This window comes from Anas acuta, chromosome 5, assembly GCF_963932015.1.
Source record: "Anas acuta chromosome 5, bAnaAcu1.1, whole genome shotgun sequence".
Taxonomy (NCBI): Eukaryota; Metazoa; Chordata; class Aves; order Anseriformes; family Anatidae; genus Anas; species Anas acuta.
In genome coordinates this window covers 60,331,916-60,347,579 of record NC_088983.1, presented here as the reverse complement: position 1 = coordinate 60,347,579, position 15,664 = coordinate 60,331,916, and the positions used below count along the sequence as shown (strand labels likewise).

The 15,664-nt window shown below is 42.0% G+C and overlaps 1 protein-coding gene across 4 annotated transcripts in view; it reads right to left on the bottom strand.

The window, feature by feature from the left end:
• Positions 1 to 15,664, bottom strand: part of PLEKHA7 (pleckstrin homology domain containing A7) — a 132,514-nt gene that overhangs the window by 114,566 nt on the left and 2,284 nt on the right. The window contains exon 1 of one of the 4 annotated variants that reach the window (XM_068685183.1): positions 4,692 to 4,713. The exons of the other annotated variants lie outside the window; for them this stretch is intronic. The gene's annotated coding sequence lies outside the window, so the exon portion shown is untranslated. Of the gene's footprint in view, positions 1 to 4,691; positions 4,714 to 15,664 lie in introns of those variants that run through there. 4 annotated transcript variants of the gene reach the window in all.

The following is a 15,664-nucleotide window of genomic DNA, read 5'->3' as shown; positions in this document are numbered from 1 at the left end:
GTGCAGACCTGGCAAAGCCTCGTGCCCAAAGCAACAAGTCTGCTACAAGAGGCCTAAAGAAGTGCCAGAAAACACACGACAAGTTTGAACATTAACTGATGAAAAAATTCCATTTTCTAAAAAGGCACCGCTGAGGTCATCTCGTCAGCTGAATCACCACCAAAAAATGTTGATATTCATTAACGAACCAAGACACCAGCCATTATAGTCGAAGATAGCAGCACACCCCACTGCAACCATCAAGGAAATAGGCCAGCAAATGCAACTGCCCTTATCTGTCACCGTACATACACCTCGTGTACAGACAGCACAGACACCTTATTTTGTGCCAAATATCATAAATAATATGGTGTTAAACATTTCCTTATTCTGTTTATTAAATATTTGTAGGAGAGACTTTGTAAACAAGCAAAGCTTTGATATACATGCTGTTATTAATTGTTCAGCTACTCTAAGCGCAGGAATTGGAAGCCACTGATACATTGTAAGGAATAAAGACACGGAACTCAAGTCAAAAGGCTATTTTTGTCCAGGGCAAATACAATTATTTTCCCCTGCTTCCTCCTTCTCAAAACCCTGGAATGTCACATATAGAGGATTTTATTAAAGTACAATGCCTTTGGTGAGGCACTCTGCTCTGTACACCGAACAATTTTGTCTGCAATAAAAGAGCAGCACATGATATATTGAAGAGCACCGCAAGTAGCAACACGTACATCATGGCCGAATGAACGTGCCCAGGACCTGGCCCTGGCTTTAAACCACAAAGCAGGCGTGCTTGTTATGTCCTGTAAGGCCATATTGATTATTTTGGTGGCTCCCCTATTTTATTTCCCACCAGAAGTGATACAGTAATCCCAGAAGGGAAGGTGCCTCACTTTCTACAAACCCCACGTGGTTTTTCCTCACGTGTACGGATACAAATCCTCTAGTTCTACGCCGATGCTGATGGGAAGCCCTGTCATTCCCACACGCACGTGTGTGGGAAGAGGGAAGGTATGTTTGTTTTTAAATACAGCGAGCACAACTTGTCATCGTTCCCAGCCCGAGACTGAGAGCAGAAGGGCTGCTGACGGAGAGCTTCATTGGCAGCCTGAGATCCGAGCCACGCGTCTGTGTGTGGGCACGGACATCTGTTGCAGAGGTGTACGGCTCTGGACCTCCACCAACCTCCCCTGCAGTTTAGCACCAGTTTCTAGCAGAATTTGTACAGGGGGACAACACAGATTCTGTGAGTAATGCAAGCAAAGCCTCAATTAACACTGTCAAAATGATAATTACTCGGTGCCAATTACGACAGCACTTCTTCCACGAACACGCTTTAAGAATCCAGGAAGCCAAGCACTGATTAGCCTTTACTCACTTTTATTCAGACACATTTTCTTTAAAAGCACGTGGCAAACCCCAATCTGCAGCAGCTTTCTGTGTTTCCTATCGTTGCCCCTAACACTGTGCAAAGAACCCAGCGTTAATTCAGAACCGGCTCTTTTTGCACCTCTGTGCAGAACCAAGGCAAAAAGATCCAAAACCGGGAAACGAGGAATACACCAAATGTTTGCAATCACCACTCTAGCATTAATAAATTCTTCCTAATGACTACAACATTGTTCCCAGGGAGTAAACACGGCGAGCCACACCAGCACACGCACTTGCTCGTTCCAAGGGGATTAACATCCCGCAGCAGCCTCCGAGTGGAGCTGTCAGAAGGCACGGTCCGGCTGAACATGCTGTTCAGGACAGCCTTGCTCTCAGCACGCATCCAGTTTGCTATTTCTTTTTGCAAAGCACGTACATTACAACAGTGTTTTCACATACTTCTTTTTTTTTTTTTAAGCCAATAAAGTAGGTTTTCTTAGGAATAAAACAAGCAAAGAAATAATCTCATTATATGCAAGCAAGCTACAAAAGCAGGCACGCCGAGTGCAAAAGCACATAAATTTCAGGAAAAATATACAGCGCGATAAAATAAAATCCCAAGAGAGAACCACATCAGCAGGAGAACGAATGCTTTTCATAATGGACCATGGCAAATCTTACAGAATAGCGTTATTAAAAGTTAGCAACCGTGTTATTCAGCTGATGGAAGAAAATTATTAGTGCCAATGGACCCCTCCAGAAGAAGCATTCAGAAGCTTCATTCAGCCCCTCTCTGCGGGGCTGCTCTCCAGCGTCTCATCGCCCAACCTGTGCGTACAGCCAGGGCTGCCCCATCCCAAATGCAGGACCCAGCACTTGCCTTTGTTAAACTTCATGTGGTTGGTGATCGCCCAGCTCTCCGGTCTGTCCAGGTTGACCACTGACTTTTGGAGGCACAACTTCAGAATGAATTGGGTTCGTGACCCTGTGTATTTCAGAATGCCAGCTCAACAGTAAAAAACGCCAGCGATAGCTGAAGGTCTTCCTGTAACTTAATTTTCATGGACATTGAAAATAAATATCACGTCTGCCTGTAGAACACTTTAAAGCTTTGAGACTAATAATGCATGGGTTGATGCATAGGAGGGGCGTTGTTTGTTTGTTTCACTTCCCTTGTGAATTTGGTTGAGCAAAAGCTCTGTTAAACCTATCTGTGTTTAGCTGCAGACAGACTTGTTGCCTCACATTTCCGCTGTTGTTTTTGTAGTATTTGTAAATGCCTTCCCACCAGCCCCAGAGCATGAGCAATGGTTTGCAAGGCTTAAATCAACACATTTAAAAAAAACAAACAAGCTAAATCCTACCACAATTATGCTCAGTGAGATCGGAAAGCCCCTGCAGATTAGTTGTGCTGGCATAACAAATCCAACCCGCCAGAACAATTCATCTGCCTTCTGCGCCCTTCCTCACTGCCATATTTCCTAAGGGATGCACAGAACCCAAGGGGTTTCACGTTGGATAAGCTCTCCAACTCAGATTGAGCACAATTGTCCACACTGAATCACCTTACTGAAGTTACTTGTTGCAGAAAGACCCACAGCATCCTATTTTCTCCACGTCCCATTTAATTCTTTGTCATCGCCACCTGGCAGATCATTTATTTAATCACTTATTTATTAACCGGGCACAGAAGACAGAATCTAAAAGAACCTCCTCTGAATACTTAGGCTTGATGTAATTACAAAAAGCACTGACCAATTCAACGCTAACTAGGAGTACAAAGACCTCGAACTATTCCTTTTTAGTTAAGAAACTAAGAAGCCTGGAGAAAAGCAGCATCGTGTCAATTCTATTTTTCTAGAATCCACCCAAAGTGAGACATTTAAAAGCACATTTATTCCTTAGCAGCAGCAGCGTTGGCACCAAAAATGCCCTCTTGTGGCCCAGCAGAAGCCTGCAGAGTTTGTACTCGATTCTTGCAAAGAACAGTTTAAAACGAGCACGTATTTCTCAGGTCTTGTTTTGAAGCTAAAATGAAATAGGAAAGCATGTAAAAAACTCAGCTTCAACTGCAGACATTGTCTAGAGTCTGAAGAAATGGTTGAACTTGGTTTCTCTACATGGTTCTTTAGAATGTTACTGTAAGTAGCAGGAGCATCTGGTCCCTCCTGTAAATCTAAGGATAACCAAACTCCTTGGGAAAGCTGCTCTGGGAGCTGAGCACTGCTCCTTTGACGGATTCCTGAAAGGAAACTGGCTTCTCTGCAAGACAGGAGTGACCGGGCAGGCCTCAGGTCCTTTATCTGAAGAGGGGTCTCCTCCTGTCCTCCCACGCTTGGCAGCACGCCGGATTATTGCTGAGAGAAGTCACCAGCAGCCCCTTTCCACAGCCCTGCTCCTATGGGGGCAGTCAGCTGCCAAAGGTGCTGCTCTGTTCCTCCCTGCTCGTCAGCACAGGAGCACCAGATTTCAGCTGCCAGGGAATTTGTGACAACTCAGACCATGGTCGTATTTCCCCCGACCACCCTCGAGAAGCCACACGCAGCACTGCTCAGTGGAAAGGATGAGCGAAGGGGCAAGCCTGAGAGGGGAAAACCCCTTCTAAAAATACTTATTAAAAAATGTTTGTAATAAAGTTTTTACTTAAACATCAGCAAAATTACTTTGTTACTTTAGTAGACCATGGACGTAAAAATAAAAAAATTAAAAAAAAAAAAGCAATTGGACAAGCATCACCAAGCATTTTCTTTGAGCTGGTTTGTGTGGAGCTGTGGTGCAAGGAGCGGGATGCGTGCACTGTTCAGCGGGCTGCCTCGTGTCCTGCTGCAGCCCGGGAGCGCCTCCCAGCCCAAATCACAGATCCACTGAAGCAGTGGTCATGGAAACACACAAACGCACACGGCTGACACGGAGCACACAAGCAGGTTCCGGGGCACAAAGCCCGCTGAGCACACTGCAAAGCTCCTCCGAGGGGTCAGGAGCTCTGCAGGAGAATGGGGAGACCACGTACCAACCCAGCACGCCCACACCGGGGATCTGAAGGTCTCAGGGTGGTTCTGATCACTGTGCTCATGCTGCATTTTTGGGAAAGATTCTCAAAGAGACAAGGATCAAGAATCACGAAGCCGCGCTCTTCTAGGTGTACAAGTTCAACAGCTCTTTTGTTTCCGAGATTAATCGATTTTTTCCACCCTTTTGAAATCAATAAACCAATATTCTCTTTCACAGCTATCCTAGCTTGTGTCTGTTTTCTACATCGCAGTCCTGCTACCTGAAAGGAAGTGTTAACAACCAGACACTGAGTAAAACCATCCCATAGGAAAAAAAACAGTTACCTGGTCAAAACCCCAAGCTACCAAAGCCAAAGCCTTTCATACAGTTTTAGCTCTCTCCCCTTCATTGCTTGCGGAATGTAAGGAACTCACGCACACGCACGCACGCCCATATAAAAGGAGTGGTCTGGGTCAGGAAAGAAGAGAAAAAGAAATCACCGAGTTTCCTTATTGCCTCGAAACAGCTGTGAAGCCACACCTCAGACTCTGATCCGTGGTGCTGCAGCTTCGCACGGCTTCCTCTTCAAGCAGTTTTCCTGGTACATCCGGCAACAAGCATTCAGCCCATACCACCCATCAGCTCAGCACCGCGCTGCTTGATTTATCTTATTTTTTACCTCTTTTTTTTTTTTTTAAAAAAGAGAAGCATTACCTAAATATAAACCTGTTTTTCATGCCCTGTAGAAACTGCTTCTTAACACCTCTGGGGAAGGCAGGGCGGAGGGACAATCTAGAGCTAGAAAACTTAAAAGGCCATTCCTCTGCCCTGGCATTTCAGATTGGGTGTAAACTCCTTCCCCTCTAACCACCTGTTGAGAAGCAAGTATCCATCCTCATGGTTTATCAGCTTAAATAAATGCTCCAAGAGTTGCCCGAGTCTATGTGAATATCAGGTTGGTGAACAACAAAGGAAAATTTACAGGACAACTCTACAAGCTAGAAGTTTACTGACCTTCTAACAGCTGAAATAGGAAAAAAGATAAGACAGACAGAATTCTTCCTACGGTTTACCAAAGCTTTGGGATCTTTTTTTTTTTTCATCAGCATCAAGAAAAATACCCAAAACACAAACATTTCCTTAAACCCGTTTGTCTCAATAAGCGGTGTTTTTTGATGATCTTGTTCTACAAAGATGGCAAGCACTCACTTCTCAGAAGATTTTCCTAGTATGAGATACAAAAAAAGCTTTCACTACACAAATCCTTAGAGTCTTGGACCTGCTTGAGCTTTCTGAAGAATACTTTCTTTAAAGGATGAGGAGGAGGTTAAGTACATCGTCATAAATGTATTTTAACATAACCACATTTAAACACCACCTGATTAGGTAGTGAAAATAATTTCACTGTTTAAATTTTCCAAGATCAGAGCTCTGCATCTTTCTTAAAGAACGGAAGCCATTATAAATGCATTTGCTATCTTAGATGGAATAACATGAAGAAAAAAATAAGTCACATGATTTTTAGTTTTCATACATGCAGAATTTAAAATTCTGGGTTTGTGTTTGGTTGGTTTTGTGTTGTTGTTTTTTTTCCCCTAATAGCAAACGAAGCACAAAGGCTTGCTTTCAAGAGCCTGATGTGATCAAGAGCTGTCCAAAATGTATGCAGTTAGGATTCTTTAAGCACAACAATACTGCACAAATCTTTCCTACACTATCAGAAACTTCACATTTTAATGAGTTAATTTAACTTGCCCATAACACATGGTGATAAAATAATTCTTGTACCTCTGTGCTACTTTGCAAAGTTTGTTTAATGCTTTAGTTTCCTGGCAGGCACAGAGAAAATATTTCCTCTTCTTATTCAGCTAATTTAGTCAACAGCTATGGCAGAAGCTGAGAAAAACTATGGGAAAACAATTCCATTCCTGTTCTTTTTGCAATTTATTACCAGGTAGGAACAGAAGAACAAATTCACAGACTGAGATTAAAAGCAGTCTGAAATTAGAACATGACATCAAGATCTACTGCTTACCGTGATCTGAGGCATTCATAAAGAGTCGATCAAGAAATTCCCAAGCCTATTTCTGTAATGTAGCCATAAGAAACGATTTATTTCGGCTCAACTCAGAAATGAAATTCAAGTGGGACCCACATATCTGTTGCCATGACTTAAGCTGTTTTGGGACCTCTACTCCAGATCACCAAACATTCATTTCTGGAAACACGGGTGCAGCATGAAATAACCTCTGAAAGATTTCTTATACTATATTCAGAAAAATCCAAAATGTGACACACAAACAACTACAAATAAAGAAAGCTACTCCAGTTGTTAAGAAGGGTAAGGATAACAGCTGGAAGTAATTTCACTTCTGAAGTCAGAAGTTGCACCTAATGCTACATGTTAGACCCCACTTTGCACAAAAAAGAAGTTTCTTTGATTATTAGACAGAAACTGTTTTTGTCTACCTCACAAGCAGTTAAAAGCTTCCAGGCAGGTTGGTTGCTTGTACACAAATCCATTCCTACATGGCAGGTCCGAATCTTTCCTAACCATTTATTTCATACCTTTTGAACAGGGCTCGACCCCAAAACTTTGGAAGAACAGGTTAACTACCTTCAAACCAGCTGGCAACACAAAGGCTTTTTTTTAACACTGCTGTTCTACTCTAAATCTTCACATGGGCACTCTTCACAGACTGGCACTCCGAATTCCTACCTTCTTCCAAATTCCAGTCACCTCCCTGGTAAACAAGCCTCGTACACCAATTTAGCATTTTCGCTGCAAACTTCAGCAGCCCAAGTAAATGGGACGTCAAGTTAATTGGCATGGAAGCTGCTGAGCTGAGTGAACAAAACACCGAAATAAGTAATACAACAGAAGTGTAAGTTTTGATATATTTGCACAGGTCGGCAGATTTCTACGTATCTGCAGAACCAAGAAACCTTGTGACAGAATACTGAAGAACTTGGTTAAATTAATCAAGCATAAAATTGTCCTTATTTTATCTTTTCACCTATGTGTTTTACAAAATGCTGAAATTCCCTAAGAACAGCATTCTCAGCATGTTTGTCTCAATTGGTTTCACCCAAAACCATTAAGCAGACCTGATAACAGGTGGAAAACATGTTCGTTATCAGTACCACAACTCCTAAAGGTGAGATGAAATGACAAAAGGTTAATTTAGCATTAACTTAAAAAAAAAAAAAACAAAAAAAAAACAATTGTCCACATTGAACTTTATTCCTAATCTGACTGTCTGCATTGCCCAGTTTTGGAGTCATCACAGTTTATTCAGCCCATTAATAGAGCTTCCTATTGTGCTTCTAATCATGTAAATCTTGAAAATTCATCAAGAATAAGCCATCTGAAAATTTCTTTCTACAGGAAACAAACATAATACTCGCTAACAGGCCATTAACAATAAAAATGTATTTTTTCCTACGCCCACATAAAAATGTAATAGGCTTATTTACAACGTACCTCATCATAGTTACAGAAACCACTCTGGAAAGAGCTGTGTGACAGCCTCAACAAATCTCCAAGCCTTCTCATCTCCCTACACAAACAAAATTCTCTTCTGTACATTAATAATTCAAAAAAGTCTTGTTGCTTTATTCCTTACATCACTTAAAAACACAATCTGCATCTGCTTTTTTTAAAAAAAGGTTTCAGGCAGCGCTTAATTCAACTTCTACATCACCTTCTTCTTGAACTTCTGCTGTCTTCCTACCACAGAGCCACAGGAGGAGCACGCTGGTAATCAGACACCCCTTAAAGTGCTAACTGCAGTTCCCTAATTAGGTCTGTCAAGGAAGACGAGCTGTAAAAATTGGACTCCTGTTGGCATCTGTAGATCCTTTCCCTGTGACTGCTGCTTTTGTTGTGAGGGAATAGAAAAGTCACGTTATTCTCATAAAGAAACTTCAACTTCCCCCGTGGTTTCTCTCTTCAGCCCTCTTTATTTATCAATACCATAGAACTGGTTATTTGCAGCTATTGCAAAAGAAAGCTTTCCAACCCTCTCACACCATTCCATTTCGCATCCTGTCCACCAGGCAAGAATTTGTTCTCAAGCTACCAGAACCACAGATGTGACCAGTGAAACGACGAGCATGCCAAGCACAAGAGCTGCCTGCTGCATCTACAGAAACAATAAACCACTGGGATTCCTTACAAGCAATACTGATGCAGCAAAAGCTGCAGAAAGTTGCTTAGGTGATGGCTGTTTTGTCTTTTTTTTCCCTGAAGCCACTTTAAAGAAGAACTGAAGAACATGCCACAAACGTGATGGTCAAATACACGAGTACTGGCTTCATCACATGGCACTGCCAGACAGCTCAGTAATTCACTTGTCTTTCCCCCACTCAACTCAGCTTTAAGAGCAAAACAAACAAGGTAGAGACCCTAAAGAGTAAACCTTTGATATTAACACTTGATGAGTAAAGATGAACCACTTCGCATTTTAACTGAGAACTGAGTACACTGTCAAACAAGTGCATCAAAGCCTGATTTGATGCCTGTAACCTATTTATTAAAATAGTTTCATAGGGTGATTTCACACGAGACAAGTAAAAATAAGTCACTGGTCTTTAAAAAATTTATTTATAAATATATATATAAATATAAAAATATAAATATATAATATAAATGAACTTGAACTGAGACTCACTCCACAACTAACTGGATCAGCAAAAGGAAGGGGATCAGCCTACTCAAAACTAAACACTGAGACAACACGCACAGTGTTGAAGGAATAAGTCTCATCACTCCCTGAAAAAGTTTCAGATATTCAAGGACTCCCATGATAAAAAAGAAAAGCACAAAAGTAGCACTTAAAGAGCTTCATCTCCAAAGATTTGCAAGGAAGGATAACAAAACTTTGTCCTAAGCCACTTGACAAGACCATTGTCCTAACTGGAAGAACATTTTAACTGGAAAACAAGCAAAAAAAAAAAAACAAAAAAAAAAAAACAAAAAAAACACATAAAAATGGGATATAGATAATAGAAACTCTTTTTACAAAATTAAAAAAAAAAATCCTTAAGAACAGTTAAAAAAAATCAGTGATGTTTACAAGGGCTGATATTCTGACATGGCAACAATGAGTACCAACTAACTGGGACCTGTCAGCTAATAAAAGTGGGTTTTGCTATTTTGCAGCTTTTAATTTTAATTCAGTGTAGGCAATTCAACAAGATTTTGAACCACCACATCCACTGCGGAACAACTCTTTATGACAAGATTTTGTTAGTCTCATCTCCCCATACAAACAGCTGATGTTATGACTCCCAGTCAGAAAAATATGAAGAAAATATTAATGCTGCTTTCCCAGTCGGTGAAAACGACATATAGTGAGCCACACTCAGTAGTACAGTTAGTGCAGGCACTGATAAAATAGAAAAATTCTTATTCTAAGTATTTGGATAAGTCCCATTTTCCTTCCCTTTGATCCAAAGTAGGCATTGGACTTGAGCACTACGAAATTAACCCGCAGAGCCCACATCTAAAACACCTTAAAAAAGCACCTTTTAATACCTATTAAAAAAAATAATAATAATAATACATTGGCCTTTTGACTTCTGATCTACACAGGCTGATAAACAGACAGTCCCTCCAGCTTTTCTGTGCTCTCTGTGATGTTAACACCAACATCTGAAGTCACCAAAATGAGTCAGCCTTCCACCCAGAAAAAGGGCAGAGAAACACTGCAGTGAAAAGCAAGTTCCTGCTCAAGCATTTGGCCAGTTTGGAGCCTGCTGTGAAACCATGACACTTTGAAAGAAATATGTGGCTCGCAAAAAGCCGGTAGCCCTACATTTTTTTCTGATAAAATAAAGCAGAAACTTATGGGCAGCTTTGCTGCTTAGTCATATTTGACAGTCCCGGTCTAAACAGAGCTGCTGGTAAATCACCTGCGTGTTGCAACACCGATGCATGTTTAGGGAGTGCTCAGTGCTCTCTTCTCAGGTCAGGATATTTGGCCTCTAGGAAGTGAATACAGAGTAATGATGAATGTCTTGGCTTGACACAGCATTGTAAATATGATTTAGTATTACTCAAAGCCTTCGTTTCAGCAGTGTATCCAAAACTCATTCAAAACTTTTTGGCATTTGTGGTTGTATTTTTTTCAAAAGCTACAGATAAATCCATCAGATACAGATAGGCAACAAGGAAAACAAAGGCGTAAAGGAAGAAACCTTCAGGAAGAAAAGCACCTAGCTACTACCTACTGGCAACAAGCTTTTGCACCTGTCTAGGCAAGTCAGTGATGTTCTTGCCAAGTACTACGTGGCAGATACCCAAAAAAAGATGGGTTGGGAGCTTAACCAGATTCTTTTTGGTTTCTAACTTCTTTAATTAGAAATTTGCTTCTCAGGACAATGTCTCAAAGCAGAAGGTTTAGAACTGTCTAACAATGCTGCAGGAAAAGACAATTAAGCTACAAATAAAATGAGGTTGTAGCCCCATCTTTTATCATTATCCAAGCCAAGGTCATAAAAGAAATTAAAAAGCACATCTGGAAGGCAGAGTCAAAGCAAATTAGATTTAGCAGTGAATTTGAACGTAGAGTCATATTGGAGAGCATCAGGCATGATGGTAAGGACACCTGACACTACATCACTCCAGCTGGTCCTCACGGGGATGCAGCATAACAATGCTAAAGCAGTACACTTAGTCTGCACCAATGAAATGGAAATGTTTGAGATGATGGCAAACTGAGTAACTGAACAAAATTAGAAGCGTTGGATAGATCCCCTATTTCCTCGCCCGATGCAGCAGACATACTACACCCTTCTAACAGCAGTCTAAAATGTAGCACAAGATGACAAAAACATGTTTTTTAAGGCTAAAGCTAAACCTACATGTTACAATTGTGTTTATTTTTAGTCTTTAGGTTTTAGTGAGACTTTCTGAAGCACTGAAAGCCTCCCTGCAACCTACCTCAAACACATGCACGTCTTCAGGTGCCCACAGGCTCAGCAAGTGCAGAAGTGGATCCTGATGCAGGAATCAGGCTGAATGATTCAAGTTTGGTTTTGACAGATTCATGCTAAAGGAGCTGAACGCGTGCCAAAATAGGCAGGGATTTTAGAAGAATGATTTCACAAGTAATGAGGATGCCAGCAGCTCTGGAGAGCCAAATCTTAACCTGCTTTCTGAGCTACAACAATCAGTCAAACAACCCCAACCAGGACAAAAGAACATCCCTCTGCTTCCTAGACAAACTTTACCTGTCAGAAGCACTCTACCCCAAAACAACATCTTGGCTAAGTGGGAATTACGCTGGAAATGTCATTTAAAGGAGGTCTTGCTGGTGTCCTCAGGTAGCCAACATTCAGTTTTCCCCACAACTGAGCGTGGCTTTTGGAAGAAGGGCAAACGGTGCTGGCCAAACCCAGCCAGGCAGCTCTGGTGCAGCCTTGTTTAAAAACAAACAAACCCTGGGGCCTCCCCCGTCCACTCCTTGCCCCCCCAGGAACGCACACGATGTTCCTCTGGGAACACCCAGCAGGTCCAGCAGTCCTTTGTCTTGTTCCCCACCCAGGAGAACACAGTTTAATAAAACTAGCTGCATGATCAAGCTGGGAGCTGGAGAGCAAAGGACAACAGGATACAGAGGAACAGTTGCAAGCAATACAATTTCCTTTTTTATACAGGTCTTTTTTTGCCTCACTGTCCGAACAGATCACTTTTCCAATCATAAATTTAAAACAAAACAAAAATATCACAAAAGCCACCACGGGTCCACCCTCACCTGGAAGTTTTCCCTGCCAGTGAGCCAGCAGAGGCCGCTGAAGACCGTCTCTGCTCCTGCAGAGGTGCAGGATGGGACAGCTTTTCCTACCCTCACATTCCACAGCAAAACCCAGTTCTAGCTTTTTTCTTCCACTTGTAAATTTATGCTCTGTTTCTCCTCCCATATACAAATTACTCCAATGAGGTCCAGTCCCCTCAAGAGCAACTCTGAGCTCTAGGAGCTGCTCGTGACCTACAGAGAGCTGCACACACTCCTTACCAAGGTTTATCCGAACCAGAGCCTCAGCTGGTGATGTGGAACCAGACTTTTCCTTCCACAAAAGCTTCTCCACAACACTTCAGAACACGCACAGCCCCTTCGCTTTGCCAGAGCCTACCCTCCAATGCTCTAATGGTGGTGGCAACTCACGCTTTGGTTGGGTAAGTGAGCAGGGGGTCCCAGCTACAGCATTCCCAGTCCACTCCAGGAGCTCCACGCAACTCAAACTGGCAACGCAGAGCAAGGACAGAGCGAGGTGCTTCACCCTGGCCAGCTCCTCGCAGGTGGATTTCACACCGCTCTGTACTTACATGCTAATTAAAACCTTTAACGTAAGCACGGGTCCACAAACCACAAAGAACATCTTCTGTTTCAAAGATCTCATCACGAGGGATGTCACTGCTCCTCCGCACAGGAGTTAAGTGCCCCAGGACCTTCTACTTCAATAGCAATAGCCACCACAGGAAACATGGTAAGAAAAAAAACAAACAAACGCATTTAGAGCTGGCCATGGCATCCGTGCAGTAAGTAGCGCCTTAGCCCACCTAGACAGCCCCTAAAAAGCAGCAGCCTTTGACATTCTGCTAGGAACTGGGAAGACATCAACTTCTGTAGGGCAAAAGAAACACGTTGGGTGCATTTATTAATGAGCTTATAAAACAATCTTCTCAGATAATCACAACGGCTGAACTCCCTCCAGATGGTCTCTTCCCCTCCCGCCTTCTACGATTAAATAATCATCACCTGGGTATCATCTACAGCCCACATGAAGCAAACCCAGGCTCCGGGACGGTTTCCAGTGACAAGGTACCTGAACGGATGCGTTTGGAGAACAGAACCACAGCTACAAACACAGGCTTCAGCTGGGTGCTCACCAATTCCCCTTTTTAATACGTCCAAATGCTTGAAACCACATACCGGGTACCTTTCTATACACGATAAAAGCTTAAAAAAAAAAAAAAAAAAAAAAAAGAGGCTCATTATGCAAACAGTTACAGACTTCTGCTATGAACAATGGCCCTTAAAATTTTTGTCTCTTGTACATCCACTGCTACCTGAGGAAGATCCCAAATTGGATACACCTCAAAACTGATTTCAGCAGTCAAAGGGCTAACTTCGGTTATTTAAGTGCTGATTTCCACGTGCTTGTGCCTAACTTCAAGCTACGCTTTGAATGCAGTATTACCTTTGTGACATGCAGTATTATTTTAGCAGCCTAGAACAACCTCCACAGCTTGCAGTATGCTTTTTAAACATATTTTAATACAAGTCTGCTAGCTATTAACAGTGGCAGATCCTGTTCCATCCATAGACATCTCAATCTTTCAAAACTGTAAGAAAGTAACAAAAAGGGATTCTAGATTTTCAGTGCTTCTCAACTTCCCAAAGTCTTTTGGGTGATCAGAAAAAGACAACAAGCAAATTGAAACAAAAGCTTGAACTATAATGCATACATGTGCTGCGTTTCTATCACCTATATTTTTCCCTGCATGTCACAACTCCTTCCCCAAAAGCACCTGCTGGCCATGCTTCACATCAGCAACCCAGCCACCTGAAACAACCCTAGCAAGGGTTGTAAATCGTCATTCAATCCCATTTATATTCAACAGTGTTCTTTCTGTAGCAACTCCAGCATAAAGCAGTTGCCCAACACGCACAACATATTTCAGAAACACCAGCAGAGAAAACAAAACAGGACAAAGAGAGAGGTGAAAAAGTAATGCAAGCCAAGCAAATTGAATACTCTGGTTCTGGGGTTAAAAATAAAATTAAAAAAAAAGTTAAATTGTTGTTTTTCATACATTCTTGCCATCCAAAGGAAAGAGGAAATAAGTCATGCAGACAAAAAAAAAGTCTCACAGTTCAGGCAAAGGTGACAAAATTGCCAACTTTCATAACAGGTACCTGTACTGAGCAGAGCTGAGCATGCCATGACTATTTGATTAGCAAAGACATTGAGGTGATGTATACAGAAAGACACAAAGCTGCATAAAGTTATCCCATTTTCTCCTTAGGGCAAGCTGTAAAAGTTGCAAATAAACTGCAAAAGTGTGATTTTACTGAAACTACCACATGGAGATTCAGAAAGATCAGTGTACACGTCATTTATTTGATGATTTAGTGATTCCAATATAAAAGGCAGGACTACCCCGACAGGGCTTGCCACTATCAAGAAAACCTGGAAAACACTCAGTACAGGCATTCAGGAAGACCTGGATGTGCAGCTCCGGGAAGAACTAGCATGAAGCTTCATACATGACTTCCCAACAGAAATTACAGTCCTAAAAGTAAAAGCAGAAAAGGAAAGGAAGGCTCTAGATGCATCAGTCAGTTGGCAGCATTCATATGTGCTGTCAGTGTGGGTGTCTGCCCCGAAAAGGCAAGCAAGCTCAAACACAGAAAGCTGAGAAATTTGTAAAGCCAAGAAAGCACTTTTGTTGTTTGAGACTCACAAAAGCTCATTCCGGTATACAACTCAGCTCACGCACATGCAGCAAGGATGACTTCACACCACAAGAGAAGGACCACAGCTAATTCACCAGACGGAGAGCCCTTTTTAGGGGACTGGACAAAGAACCTGGCGTGCTTAGATGAGCAAAACAAGGCTAAGAAGGCATGCAGTTTCATACAAACATCTTCTATAAATAACCAAAGGGAAAACAGCCCCCTTTCCCCCACCCCAATGTACAGGACAGCTGCTAAACTATCAAACAGCACTGGTACAAAACAAACAAAAAACAGATTATAAACCAGAGCACATCGATTCAGAAAGCTCCTACCCATCAGAAGTGGAGTTCTGGAAATTTCAGAGCTCCCAGCATGGGGAAAGGGGAGAAGCAGCTTAACTGGTTTCATTAAACTTGACCAGCTTATAATTATAAGCCTTTGTTTTACTACGTGATGTTTTGAGACTGTCCAGAGTACTGAAGGAAAGAAGAAACACGTGGAAGTAAACGGACGCAGAAATTGTTGATTTTTAAAATGAAAGACAGCTCACATCCAACAGTTTGTCTGGCATTTTGACTACTAATGCGCCAGGAATTAGTTATAAAAGTGAAGTTAGCCTACGTGTATTTAAATGTTTAGCAACACGTCCCACAGGAAATCGTTCAAAACAGGAATGGATCAATGAGGAAGTTACAACAAGTTGCACCGAAGTGGAAACTGTCACGGGAGAGAGTGGTTACTTGTAGCACTCCTCCTAGACCCATTCATTTAATTAGTAATCAAGGAGTGAGAGTTAAGTACGTGCTCATGAAATTTCTGTGGATGACACCAAACTGCAAACTATCAGG